Source organism: Symsagittifera roscoffensis, chromosome 9, assembly GCF_963678635.1.
Source record: "Symsagittifera roscoffensis chromosome 9, txSymRosc1.1, whole genome shotgun sequence".
In the NCBI taxonomy this organism is placed as follows: Eukaryota; Metazoa; Xenacoelomorpha; order Acoela; family Convolutidae; genus Symsagittifera; species Symsagittifera roscoffensis.
In genome coordinates, this window is record NC_087070.1 from 20,644,724 (window position 1) to 20,660,173 (window position 15,450).

Below are 15,450 nucleotides of genomic sequence, written 5' to 3' on the forward strand. Positions count from 1 at the left end.
ACAGAAAAATTCTTTATAAAAACACCATATGTATTTACACTCAATATATTTGATCGCAAATTCGATCACATCATTTCTGAAGCACTAACCGACACACAAGCTTACGAAAGTTTTAAAGAAAAATTTCAATTATTTTCACTAACCTTTCATTTCCTTGCACCACACGAACGAGATTTGCACTGCTCACACGATATTATGTTACGCACTAAACAAACCCACACATATACATATTATCGCTTCATACAAAATCACTTTGATCTACACACTCCATCAAGACAACCACACCACCGTTTTCAATTTATTAACTCTAAATACACTTCACCATTTTTTCTTAACTTCACATATTGCATCAAAGATACTAACCTTCACGGTATTCTTCGCAATTGTGATCCCATAACCCAAATGTATATTTTTTGTCCCATCACAAAGACCTTCAACGCAGAAGAATCCAGACCCTTCCTTATCCCACATGAATTTGTTCAACCTATAGAAATCCCAATATTAGAATTCATCCACAACACTAAATACAATCACAAATTATATAATCTCATCCAAAACACACCTTATGATTTTGCAGTTGGCACTGAAGAACTAAAAACCATTAAAGCACTTCAATTGCTTTGGCCACTGCTTCAAACTAAAAACATCATTCGCATACTAGCAAAATTACTAACTAACTCCGACATAATACACGACATCTTCCCCCACGGTTTTTTCCCCGACGACTAACAGGTAAGTATAATTTCTATATATTCTTTACTAATAAATTCAATTTAAACACTAACCATTCTTTATCCATGTATCATTTCGATTTTTAGTCTTCATCTCACGATTATCTGCAAAATACACAAAAGAAAAATAAAAAATAGAAAACTTCTTCAAATTGTTCAAAACTCTAATAATCTTTTGCACCAGCTAAATTAAATAAAGTTCATACAAATGTAGTAAATTAATTTATAAATTATTTCCCTAAAAGCAGTAATTCTAATAATGATGAAAATTTGTAACTTAATTTTTCCCCAAAACTAGCAGTAAAATTGAAATTCTATGTAGTAAATTGATAAGACGAAAATGCAGTACTAACCTTTTGATATTTCCATTCACTCGCACAAGAATTCTATCCAAACTCGCACAGCTCGCCCACGAAGAATTGTTTAAATAATGAATTTTAGTTTCAAGCTTTCACACTCAACAACTCTAACACACGATAACAAGTTTCAATCTTTCCTTTAACCCGGTTGGAAAGGAATTATATACTAAACAAAACTAACCAATGCAGCTTACTAAACACCACAACACATAGAATAACAGCATGACTAAGAAAAGGAAACCAACGGTACCCAAACCGGATTAACCCAGTTTAAAACTGGATAATTTATTCTTTTGAAGACTATTATAAAGTCTAAGAAAGAAATAATAAAACACAAAAAAGTCGAAAGACAAACCCATACCAAAAACAATTTGATTTTTGAAAAAAGGACACAACCAACGAAACATAAGAAAAACCACAATAAACCCAACATAAAAAGTTATCACATAACAGGACCTCTCACAGAAACCGCACGAAATCATACTCCCACTCCTGGCCTAACCCACCAGAGAGGACGTCCTGAGCATGCTCTATAGCCGGCCTAACCCACCGCGCTACATCCACGCTTTGTGACCACACTTCTATTTTTAATAAGAGGTACTCAAGGGTGAGTAACTCTGCAAAATAACCGAACTAAAACAAAAAGCTTTTGTGAAAACAACTAACCAAAATCATAATTAAAACACCAAACTAATAAAAATTTTATAAAATGTAAATTACACCTTGCAGTATATAGATCAGCATACAACACCAAAGACGAACATCCAAAGACAAAATGAACCCACCACACTCGAAAAAGAATGGCCAACCACAATCAATATGCCGCCCACAATCACAACTCAAAGGATTTAGAGTACGACTTGACCTCGCAGAAAAGGACTTCATTGAACTAGAACAATGACCACCTCGATGTTCAAGTATACGTACAGATCCGAGTAACCAGGCATCCCCTCCACGCACAATCTCCACGCCATTCCCAGACAAGGTCAACCCAAAAGAAGTTCTCAACATGGAACAGAAAAACCTGTCATAGCCAACCATTCTGAAATCAGATTTGAGTTTGTTGCGAAAACCCAGTCGTTGTCATGAGAAGACACAGCGATTGAACCTGGAACTTCTCTAACAAGAGAACCCAGAAGAAATATGATGTTCGCCAAATACCAACGTCCATCATCCATCCTTTGAATTGCAGAAAGACTATTCTAAAAAACTCTGTAAAACCCGGATGGGTGGAACCTGATTTAAACTACATTTTATGATTGGATAAATTAGATATTTTACCACTGTAAAGTATTTAATATTAACCAATCATGATCCATCTAACTAACAACCCACTTATTTGTAAGTGCTGAAATTACTAGTAATTTCAGCACCAGAGAGATTTGAATTTAACTTAGAATTTAGTTGCCTCTCCAAAAGAACTTCAGCAGCCGCAATAAACCAGTATACCCTAGATCTATTGAGCCTAGCAGAGACTAGTTAAACAACCTGAGACTAGATAGTATAAGAGTAAGATTAGGATCGGTATTAGACTAAGAAGTTGCACGAATCTATCCGGCCGAAAATAAGATAGCGTGACGAGCAGACGGTGTACCCTATCCGAAATTACTCTATGAGTTAACCACATCGGTCCTAACTCAACATTTTACTCAGCAAAACGAGAAAATGAATAGAATTATTTGAAAATTTTTTTAAAATACAGTATTTTTGTTAGGTTTCGTTTCTTTCGTAAATTTTTATTCATATCTGTTTTTGCTTTCATATGCATTTACATGTTTCAATTTGAGAAATGAAATCAGATTTCCTTAATAGTTTTCAATGTGTTCAGAGTTTTTTTAAAGCGTGTTCAAACTATTCGATCAGTCGTGAAACATTCATTCAATTAGTGACCTTATTTATTTGCGACACAATTTCCTTTCTTGAAGGTTAAAAGCAACAGTTTCCAATAAGACTTTAAATTGAAGAGAAGTTTAAACCAAGTTGTTTTAATTGAAATTGTTAATGAAAAATTATGGGCGGAACTTCATGTTGCGAGTTCTGCAAGAACTTTATTTTGCATATTCTTTATGCGGCCAGCGCTGTTTTTGGAGTGATATTTTTCGGACTGGGAATCTACATGCTGGTTATGTATGACTCGTACAACTTAAACTCCATGAGACAGTGGTCACTTGTGTGGGGCATGGTGCTGATGACAGGCGGTCTCATTGTACTCTTTTCTGGATTCTCAATATGCTCCTTGTGCACTTGGGGAAAGAAAGGTTAGAGTTTAAGCCAGGATCTAAGATTTTTTCGGTGTGGGGGGAGCGAGGGGATTTTATAGGCTGTTTTAGGTCGACCAAATTGATTGTTTAAGCGCTACCAGAACACTACTAAGCTCCTATTTTGACAAAATTTTCTGCACCGCAGGCAATTTTTGAAGAAAAAAAAACATATATTGGCGCCGAGGCTTTAAAAAAATTTTAGAGATGGTCGCCGTAAATGAATGTCATAAAATAATACCTATTATACTTTTGGTTGCTGGATCAAATCCCTGATTTTAATTTAATGGGTGTTCATTCCCATTTTGCTTGTAACTGGCTAAGATCACTCTAAGAATTGTTTTCTAGTAATTGAGTTACAGAAACCTGAGCTTTTGTCAAATACTTTTTTGTTAATGGTATATTGTGGGATCGTTTTTAAAAACATCCTGCAAGGCTAAGTGAAGTTTTGCTAAGAAATTTTTACAAATTGTAAATTTCAGGGATAAGTTGCGCTACTTATTTCAGAAATTATTCAAATGAATTAATTTTCAGCAAGAGGAACTGCACTGACTCTCATCGTGATACTAAACATGGTTTTATTGCTGATAGTTCTGGCCAGTCTAGTTACCCAACTTTTCTTCAAATCCGAAGTTTCCGAGACGCTAGCCGAACAGATGCTGGAGAACCCCAATGAACCCGACTGGCAAGAACTCGGCGAAACGTTCGAATGCTGCAATGTCAAAATAGATGCCAATACTACCGTTCAGGAGTTAGAATGTTGTGCGAAGGATGTTTTTGAAAAATACCAGTTAAAACCTCTGTTCACCTTCATAGAGTTGATTATTCTGATTGTAGCAGTGGCGATTACCATTTGTTACTGTCAATCAGCTCGAAAAGTGGAATCGGGAGAGCGCATGAAACGCAAATATGAGCGCGAGGAAAGAAAAATGAAAGATATGCAAAATCAGCTAAAAGAGGAACGTAGGAAGCTTCACGAGGAGGCCAAGCAAAACAAACTAAAAGTAAGTCGCCTCGTTAACTTAAAATCAGCTCTAAAAAATTTAGCTATCGACTAAAAATTTCTTACAATTCTTGCAATGACATTACCAAAAAATACCTTCCTGGGAACTGCAAATTACCTTCATAGTCTGATTTTTTTTGGCTTTCAGATCAGTTTAAAGTAATGCTAAAAATTTTTTACAAAAATCGAATTTCATGTGCGTCGAAATTCATCTCTAAAACTTGCATTTTTTCTAAGCTGTTATTGGATGGACAAGGAAGCTTTAAGCAGCACTTCTGAAGGCTTCTCGTATCAAGGCTACGCGCTAAATGTTCTGACCGACCTTTAGCGTCTGTTTACTTTTTTTTAAAAGAATTTTTTTTTCTAATATTTTTCGAAAATCCACCTTAAACCGCTATTCAAAAGCAAAAAAACTTATTTATCCTGCTGTAACGTACTAAGTAGAATAACTAGCACACTTATAGCAAATTGTAATGATTTTTGAAGCGGTTTGAATAGCTTGAATTTTATCGCGATTAAAATAGTTCGAAATTGGCAAAACTCAAACTCTCATAACTCTGCATATAAAGATTATAAGTAAAATATCTTCTCAAATTCGAGCTTCAGATAAAAATCAGATCGCAAAAAAATGGTAAAGAAATGATCAATTCAACAGTCGAAAATTATTTGTAGAAAAAAAGTACCCGGAGAAAAAATCTTCTATCACTTTCTTCGGAAGTCAGAACAATAAAAAATAGTTGCTAAAAAGTACAGCAGTATAATCAGAAGTATAGAAGTTATTGAACATCAAAAATTTACACTAGTGGACCACAAAACCTAGTTGTATAATCTCTAAAAGTTGACTTTTCCGCACCAAATTGCACATCAATCAATTAAACTTTAAAAAAACTTTACCATTAGCACTTGACCTGACGTTATCATTATGAAAAAACTAATAGCTTAAGCAGGATTTGAACGTATAACGTTTTTGCTATATGCTTTCCTTTTTCAATCTGACGGATTTTCTTAGAACAAGCGATGGTAAATTTGCCTAAAGCTTGGAGAGTGTTTTCAGAAAAATTGTTTGAAAAAGTCTTCAAAAGATTTTCATTAAGAACGGGGCATCTTTTAGATTATTTTGATGAAAAAGTTGCGTTTTCAGGCTGAGCTTGCCTCAAGGCTATAATAATTACGAGTGCGAAAGTTGCATTTTTTCGCATTCCAAAAACAGATGGACAAGGATTTGTCTCAGAATCCACAACGCTGTTTTTAATTTGTTTGTTGATGCAGAATCGGATCATAGTCTTAAAAAACATAACCAAGTTTTTTTTGAAACTATTATCTTTTTTTGGCGTGGTGTGAAAAAAAAAGCTGAGCAAAAAAACTGGGGATAAGGTAAGTCGTTAACGATACCAAAATAAGCAAATTCAACAACAGTTTTTGAAGAAAAATTGATAGAAAAACGGAAAAATCTCACAAAAAATTTTTTCGCAAACTTCTTCAAGTTTTTAAATTTTTTTCGAATACTTGAAAAATTTGGTTCCAAAAAGGAGCTAAAAACCTCAAAATAAATTAATATAATTAAGTTTTTGAGCTTTAATTTAATCTATTTTAAGCTTTTAAGCAATTTGTCAATTGAAATAAGACTGCTCGCTCGCTTCATTTGCTCGAAATAAGACGAAATGGAAAAATCAAAAACTTAAACCGCTTTTTCTCGACACTGGGATATACGTGGTTCAAAGCACGACTGTAAATGCTTCAATATGATATATCACTCAACCCAGTTCGATGATTATTTGTGGTACCTGATTTTGCAAGGAAAACCAAAAGAAAAAACTAAAACACACCTGAATACAAAGTTGCTCCCCATTTTTCAAATGGTCGGAACAACTTGCTCCATCTCCGAAGACTTAGATCAATTCTTTGGTATTTTCGAACTCTTCTTTGGTTATTTGTATCTTTACAGAATTGTTTGTTGACACATTTTAAAAGCTGGCAAAATTAACGTTACAAATATTTGATAGTGATTCAGCAAAGTTTTGATAAATGGAGTCTCTTGACAAATTTTAAAATGTTTGAAGGCTTGCTTCCGGATTTTAGAGACGAACGCTCAGAGCGATGCGCCTTATGGGAACACAGTTTGGCGGACGTAAGGGGAACATTTGAAATTGGAGGACGTAAGAAAGCACCAGAGGGGGTATTTTTGGGCGGCCAAGGTATCGAATCCTTGAGGTAGAGAGAGAAGTTTTTAAAATTTTTTGTACTACATGGTTCTTGAAATGGACATTTTAGTTATGATGTTTGTGCTTGCGATGTCTTCTGAAGAAGTATTAGCAAAAGCGCCTTGTTGTGAATTAGATTTTAAAAGGATGCTATATTTTTTGAAATCCAAACAACAGCCATTAAGTCTTTAAATTGATACCCCTCTTGATTCGCTCCGAGCGTCTTTGATCTGTCTAAAACTGCACGGATAAAACATCTTAATCAAACCTGAACTAAAATGGATGAAAACTTTTGTAACAAGAAGCGGAATATTGCGAACACAACTTACCCACAATTTGAAAAAAAAGAGCAAAAATTGAAATTGAAAATTAATTTTTCTTTGAAAAAATAGGGGAAAAAAGCGGTTAATGCATGGCAGACACACTGCATGTGTATATATACTTGAAGGGCGAAGAGGAAGTAAGACTGACTAAACAACAATTGAAGGAGGAAAAGCGACTGAAGAAGCAGCAGGAGAAACTGAGGAAAAAGCAGAAGAATCTGGAAGAGGAGCGGAAGATCTCTTCTCAGCAGCATGACTCCTCGATGTGGGACAAACTCAAGTTCTGGAGAACTTCTTCCTCTGAAAAGAAAAACGCGGCTGATGAAAAAACCCAGGACAAATCTGCAGCCGAACCCCTCTTCGCATCATAGACAGTTGGGACTGGAGACCTTCTCTAGGATACAAAATGCAAAACTATCTCTCACTAATTTTAAATTGTTTGTTATTTAACTTCTCCAATTAATCTTATAGATCATTTTTCGTGTTTCAAACATACAATATGGGTTCAACTACCCGGATTTTCTTTCATTTTTGTAAGTATGGAAATCGTCGAAAAATTCTAACCACTAGGATCGATACATGCGTCTACTACGGAAAATTTATTTACGTCCGGTATTGCAGCATTTTGATGTTTGTGAATCAAGAAAAATACAAATAACGAAATATCTCAATTTGTCTCGTTGAATCATTTAGATTGCAATGTCGAAAACATTGGATATCCGTTTTACCCTAAATTTACGTGCTTCAGATATAAATAAACAGAACAATTATTTAAAATAAAAGAAATTATATTCAAGTTGCAGAGAAACAAACAAATTATTGGTCCATGAACAATCTTTTCAAAATTTGAATAAAATTTTTTTCCGATTACAGGGGGAATGAAAATAAAACTTAAAGTTTGTATATGATTAGAATGGATTCTTAGGAAAAAGACAAGAAAAAAAATTTCTTCTTTGAAATGTATGCTGCTTTTGAGCGCGCAAAGAAGAAGAGGGAAATACAAAATTTACAAATTTTTAACAGAGGCTTTCAGTTAACTGCATACATTGTTGCAACTTTAAATAAAAACGAAAACCAAAGAACTTTTGATTTCTTTTAACAGTTTTTGCACAGAAAAAGTAATAACGCAAGCTTCAAAACAGCCGTTACGAGGCCAAATTGTGAATTTTGTGAATTGCAAGCGGATTCCGCAACATGTCAAAATCAGATTTGTAGCGTATTACGCAATGTTGCTATTTTCTGTGATCCCCTTTGCTGTTTTGAACACCATGGACAAAAAGCTAAACACTGTATTGCTCAAAATTGCTCCAAAATCAGACAAGTTTGCGGAATCCGCAACCAATTTTGTGGAATCCGCAAAAAAAATTGTGGAATCCTGAACAGTTTGTCGAATCCACAAACAATTAACATATTGTGTTTAGTAAAATTGAGCTGTCGTGGAATCCGCAGCTGCATGTTGAATCCGCAAATTGTTAGCGGTATCCGCAATAGTAAGCGGATTTCGTAAATTGTACTTGCGGAATCCGTGACCCATATATGCTCGTTGCGGAATCTGCAACAAAACTAATGTGCCGACAAAACTGACGTTACAGGTATTTGTACGCGGAATTCACGGTAAGTTTGTAAGTTGAACTCACTTACATTTTGAAACAAATATAAAGACTCATCTCTGGAATCCAGGAAAATACAGACACAAAAATGTTCAAAATTTTTTCAAAGCTTAATAGTACAAAGAACGGCCTAATAAAAAATCTCTTGCAATTATTTTTTTCAGCGCACTTAGCTCAGCCTTGAGTTGAAGACCAAACAAAAAGAAACATATCATACACTTTCAAATAGGGAGTCTTTCGAAAACACGTTTATAAAACAGTTTTCATTAAAAAAAACTGATTGATAAGCATTTTATCAATCGAAACATATCGAACAGTATCTAACCTGGTTTAAATTTTAGGCAATGCAATATAGTGGCAATTTTGATTATATGAGAGTAATTTGGGCATCAAAAAATTTGAGCAAAAAACGTTGTTGATCATGCATTTTCACAAATAAAAAAAATTAATTTGAGACGAAGAATTTTTATCCTTTTTTTGATTGCAAACTCGCTTCTGAGTTAACAAAGCTATTTCAAGAGAAAAAATCACAAAAAATTGATATTTTGTGTCTGTAAAATAGTCCAGCTGGAGTTTTTTAGCCAAAAATCATAAGCAAGTTTTTTTATCAAAAACAAAACTTTCATATGCTTAGATAAACCTAAAAATGTAAAACAAACAGGCTGTACAAATATTAATTTTAATTTACAATGTTGAACATCAAGAAGTGATTTTAATATTTGGGTTTTCTTTTGACAGAAATCATTCGTTTATGCGTTTTTGGGCATAATACAAAAATTTGAACTAAGGTTTTTTGCATATTGCCCTATAGAAAAACTGCCTATCATAAAAAGTCATAGACTATGAAATAAAACTCAACATACAATTTCATGTTATTCAACACTTGATTTTGCGATTGTGATAGAATGTTTTATCAAATAACTTCACTTTTGAATTCTATAGAAAAACGCTTATCATACAATTTTCTTAGAAAATTTTATGATAAACATTTTTTAATCAATTTTTTTTTTTCAAAAGTTATCTGATATTGGTTTACATCTCAAACATTACTAATAAGTGGCAGTTTAGTTACATGAGATCAATTTTGCCATCAAAAACAATTTTTAGAGAAAAAAAATTCTCATCATTCAAGTTCGTATATAACAACGATTTGATATGAATTATTTTAGCTAGAAAAAAATCACTTCTCAGATTTTAAAAATGTATGCCGTTTTTTATTGCAAACTCATTTCTGTGATATTTTGTGTCTATAAATTAGTCCAGTTGATTTTTTCACCCGAAAAATCAATTACTTTTATATTTTTTCCATGCTAAATAGAAACAACTTGGTAAAAAAAATGGATCTCATTTCTCAACAATCAACCAAATGCAGTTTATCTGCTGGTCGCTACAATAAACATTTTTTGCTTTGGAAAAAGGCCTATCATAGAATACCATGGTATAAAAAATTGCATCTGCTACTTTCACATAAGTTTTGTGATAAAGAGAATGGCAAAAATTTTTGTCAGAATTCCAGAGTTTGGCAACAAATGCTTGTTATTTTCATACAATGGGGAAAAAACTTGTTGTGATTATTTTGCTAAATGCTTGTTTTAAAATTTCATAATGTGGAAAAAGCTGATTTTATTTATTTATTTTCCTATTATTGGTCATTAGGTATTTTGCTTTTGGTTTTTTTGCTATTATTTTGCTTTTGGTATAGCAAGCATTTTTCTGTTACGAGAATCTTTTTTTGTCAACCCGGGTTGTTTTCTTGTTTATAACAACTTTGGGTAAAAAAAAAATTTTCACGCTGCACAATTGCGGGGAGATTTTTCATCATTTTAAACAAAATTTCGAAATATTCCTAGATTGGAAGAAAAAGTAAATTAAAAAATGACAAGTGATTAATTCAAAATTTGTCTTGGCTCCTGGAAAATACTAATTTTTTGACAAAAACCAAAACGGTTTTTTTTTCAAATGATCGTTTTGTTTCTATTGTTAAAACAGCAAAAAAAAACCAAAGCAGAGCGAGTTTTTGCTGATTTGTCAACGAGACGTGTCAACTGGCTGCAATTTTTGCTCACTGCTTACTTTGTGTTCATTGCTTTTATCAAATTTTTCTGAGCATCGTAGTAGACCTCAACGCATTCGGTATTTGCACTTAGATAAGGCGAAAAACTTCATTCATGGTAGAAATTTTCAGATATCGAATCCTTGTTTTCAATTTTTTTTATAATTCTGGAAATGAAAACGTAGAAAAAAACTTGGTTTTTTATACAAGGGCAGGCATATGAATATTTTTCGAATGGGGTTATTTTTTTCATTACAAAAAAAACACGTTTTTACATTGACAAATAATTTTATAAGCTCTTCAAAAAAGCTATACAGAACTTATTTTGCAAAATAATTCCGCGCTGCATGAATATTTTTGAAACAAGTGTTCAAAACTGCCGTTTTTGAACCCGTTTGGGAACATTTTGAAACCCTCTGAACTTCTGTATAACTGAAAGCGCCTTCAAAAGTTTTGATAGTGGGTTAGCCGAAAATGGAAGTTTTTAAGTAGTACCAAAGTTAAATGGCACCGATAAATGGTACAAAAACTCTGGGATTTTGAAATATTGAGAGACACATTACGAAGTCAAACTGTGCACTGGATAGGCGCACAACTTTGTGTCTGTATAATCCTGGATTTCAGATACAAGTCTTCCAACATGTTTAAAAAAATTTTGGAACAGAAATCAAAGGAAACAAAAGAACAATAAAGGGAGCGTCCTTGTTGGGGAATCCGCTTAAAATTCACAAAATGCACAGTTTGGCCTCGTAATGCAAAATTTTCTCAAAATCTCAATATTCGTTTCAGATTATTATTATAATTTTGTACTACGTTTACTTGCCATGTACAGTTTTTTCTACATGGCATTCTATAAACAATATCGATAAAAAGGTATCTAACGTTTGGTTATCAATTTTTCTCAATTTTCACAAAGAAAGCTTTTCTTTTTATCAGTATTTTCCTAGATATAGATCCCGATTGAAAATGCATGGCTTTACAAACTTCTTTTAATTGAAAATATCGGTTACTTCAGCTCAAAAATGATAATTGGTAATTAATTCATAATTGGATTTTGGTGTTTTACAAATTGGTTTTTTAAGCGGGCCCTCATGTCAATACCAATAGAACATCGTCAACATTGTATTTTAAAAAAAAACCTAACCACTAAATTTTTCCACCCCTCCCCGTCCCCTTGATCTGCCTTTGGGTGCAGAGGCTTGTTAATAACTATGAAAAAAATAAAATCAGCTAAAATCTTTTCGAGTTTGTCACAAAACTGCTTAAAAACTAGTCTGTATTTGGTGAGTGCATCAAAATACAATAAGTCAGAGAAAATTTATGTTCATGTTCGAAAAATAATGTTTGTGATTTGGAGTAACTGTAGTGAAAAAACTCAATTTCTAACCATTTTCGAATTGATACAATATGAGAAAAAAACTGTTTAATCAAACTATTCAACTATAAAAAAAACAGACATACAATTTCACTCATAGAAAAAGGGTAGTCATATAATAAATCTAATCATATTTTGAAATCTCTTTTTGTCAAATTGGGCTAGTTAACTGCGTCTGTAAAAATGTATCATTAGTCTCAATGTTTCAAACCCAACCAATTCTTGTTGTTTATTTTTATTCTGGCAAAACGATATCTACTTCTTTCTTTCTGTTATTTGCTCTTGTTAATCAATCCGACTCTGAAAATTGGTAGGACATTTAAACACGGGTGGGTTTCAATTTTTAAAGTTTTTAAATTTTTTTTGGTTATACAGAAACAGTACCAAAAATCAACGCCAATGCTTTGAGTGTTATATCATATCAAAGCCCGCCTAATCGTGATTCAATCGTCATCAATAACTACTTTGAAATACGAGAAAAACTCATTGGTAAAAATTTAGCGAGTAGCTGGGTTGACAAAAAACATATCATACAATTTCATACTATGAAAAAAAAAATGTTTCACAAACTGTTAGATACAATTTGATGGACTGAAAAAGTTATATGAAAAAAGCAACAAAAATATTTTTTTCCGTACCATGAAACTTTATAATAAATAACATGTTTTTCGCCATAAGTTTTTCTACATCAAATGTGTGAAAATTGTAAAAGCAATTTTTTTGAAAGCATGCAATTGTATGATTTGCATTTTTCCATATTTCACGAATATATATGACACGCGTTTTTTCTATACAGGAAAATGCGAAAAAAAAACTTTTGGAAATTTTGTTTTTATCCAAAAATACATTAATCAAAGATTTTTATCATCAGAAAACAAAAAAAAATGTGAAGAAGCGTTTGTTGATATTAGCACTGTAAATTTTTGTTATTACTTTAGCTCAGAGTTATAAATTAAACTCTAAGTAATTGTAACTTTATGTATACGACTAGACAGTTTTTACTTTGAAAATTTCGGCGGTTAAGAAAAACGCCTGTGTGGTTTGAGCTTTTTTTTAATACAATTTTTTACAATAACACCCTTCTTTATTTTTTTTTATTCTCGGATGAACACTTCAATTTGGAGTACGTTATAGACACAAAATTCACGTTTGGCGTCCAAAAGTGTTTTTTTTTGTAAAACGTTTATTTGTTCACAGAAATGAGTTTGCGATCAAAAACGGCATAAATTTTTAAAATCTCAGAATTGATTTTTTTCTGGCGAAAATAATTCATATCATATCATTGTTATATACTAATCTGAATGATGAGAACTTGATTTCTCTAAAAAATAATTTTGATGGCAAAATTGATCTCATGTAACTAAAACTGCCACTTATTAGTAATGTTTGAGATGTAAGCCAATAAAAGATAATTATTGAAAAAAAAATTTGATTTCTAAAAGAATTTAGAGAATCATGAAAATTGTATGATAAGCTTTTTCTACAGAGTTCAAAAGTTATTTGATAAAACACTCTATCACAATCGCAAAAGCAAGTGTTTAATACTATGAAATTGAATGTTGAGTTTTATTTCATAGTCTATGAAGTTTAATGATAGGCAGTTTTTCTAGGCAAAATGCAATAAACTTTAATTCAAATTTTTGTTTTTTGCCCAAAAACGCAAAAAAGATTGATTTCTATCAAAAGAAAACCCAAAGATTAAAAGCAGTTGTTGATGTTCAACACTGTAAATTAAAGTTAATTTTTGCCGGAAATCTTTTTTGCGGAAAATCCATTTTCGAAAAAATTTTTTAGCATAGAGGCGACTTTGCAAACAAAAAATGGATTTGGAGAATTGTATCTCAATAAAGCAATTTTTTTGTATGAAGATATATTTAAAAATTTCATATGTGAAATATGTATGAGAAAAAAATTTTATCCAGATTTTTTTTGTCGCCTTATTGGCTCTCATGTAACCAAAACTGCCAATATATTGTGTTGCTTGCGTTCAAACTAATTTATATAATTTTCGAGAGAAAAATTTTGATGAACAAATGCTTATCATACAACGTTCTGCAGACAATGTACGATGAATGTTTTTTTCCATCTGAAAAATTTTTTCTGATGCCAATTTTGCTCTCATATAACAAAAACTGCCACTTATTAGTAATTTTTGAGTTTTAAACCAATTCAAGTTAGTTTTTAAATATAAAGTTTTGTTTAGAAAGTACTTATAATACGATTTTCTTCTATGAGGATTGCATGACAAGCGTTTTTCAATAAAATCCATAAAAGTGATTGTATGATAAAATTTTTATCACAAAAAAGTGTTACAATTGCAAAATCAGATTTTCAATACCATAAAAATTTATGATGAGAATTAGTTCCATATTCTATGATTTTCTATGATGGGAATTTTTTTGGAAAAATGCACTAAATTCATCTTAAAGAACCAAAATGGAAAAATGGTACAATCATGGGACAATGAGTTTCCAAAATTGTGATTTGAACGTGCAACTTACCGAAACTTTTCTTGGCATTTTTCTTATTCTCTCTCATCAACTATTTAAAATCTTTGATTGAAAATTTGACCGTGTTTTAGAGAACTAAACTAGCTAATATATCATAATTTTTTTCCAAGATGTTGTTACTGTGGAAACAGTCTTGCAAACAACACAAAAAAAGCAATTTCAACACAAAGATTTCAATGCAAAATGTTTCGTTGGGAGGTTGTTTCAAATTCGCGGAAAAACGAAAGACAAAAAAATTGAAAAAAGTAAATTAATCCGGCGTCAAAATCCGGTTGAATATAATTTGAAGATATAGACACTAAAACAATGTGGACATTTTTGACGCCGGACCGAGTAATTTTTTCATTTTTTTGTCTGTCATTTTTCTGCGGCTTTCTAAGTCAAGCTCATCGTCTTTCCAATGAATGAATTTGAGCTCATGCGTTCAAATTCTTTTTGTTCTTTGTAAGGTTATTGTAAAAGCATGAACACCTCTGAAAGTAGTTATGATATGCTGATTGATTTACGCCTTCAAAAAAGATATCCGAAACTTTGACCCGATAAATCCTTTCGAATGTTCAACCTAGCATGTTTCAAAATTGCAATCCTATCTCTCAGTTAGTTGCAGAGAAAACGAAAGAAGCGTGGAAACAAAATTTGTTTGTTTGCTCGTTCAAACCAAAAAGTTGCAATTTCTATGCCTCGTAACATAAGATTTTGTTTTGTTGTTGTTGTTAACATAAACAATTAATTTGGCTCGGACTAGAAGTTAACTTTCAAAGAAACTATTCACAAAAACTGCTCCAAGTGAAACATTTTTGTCTCAACCTCCTGATTGGTTTATCTGATATCTTTTAAAGGGTTTCCTGATTGGTTTATCTGATATCTTTTAAATATATTTTTAACTGCTTATTTTCAGTATTCCAGGTCAAATAATTTATGGGATTTCTTTTTTCTGGGACCATGTAGAATCAGAAAGTGAAAGTGTTTGGTTACCACCACCTCTCGAATCTGATTAGCTCTCCATTTCACAAAATCAGAACCAGCA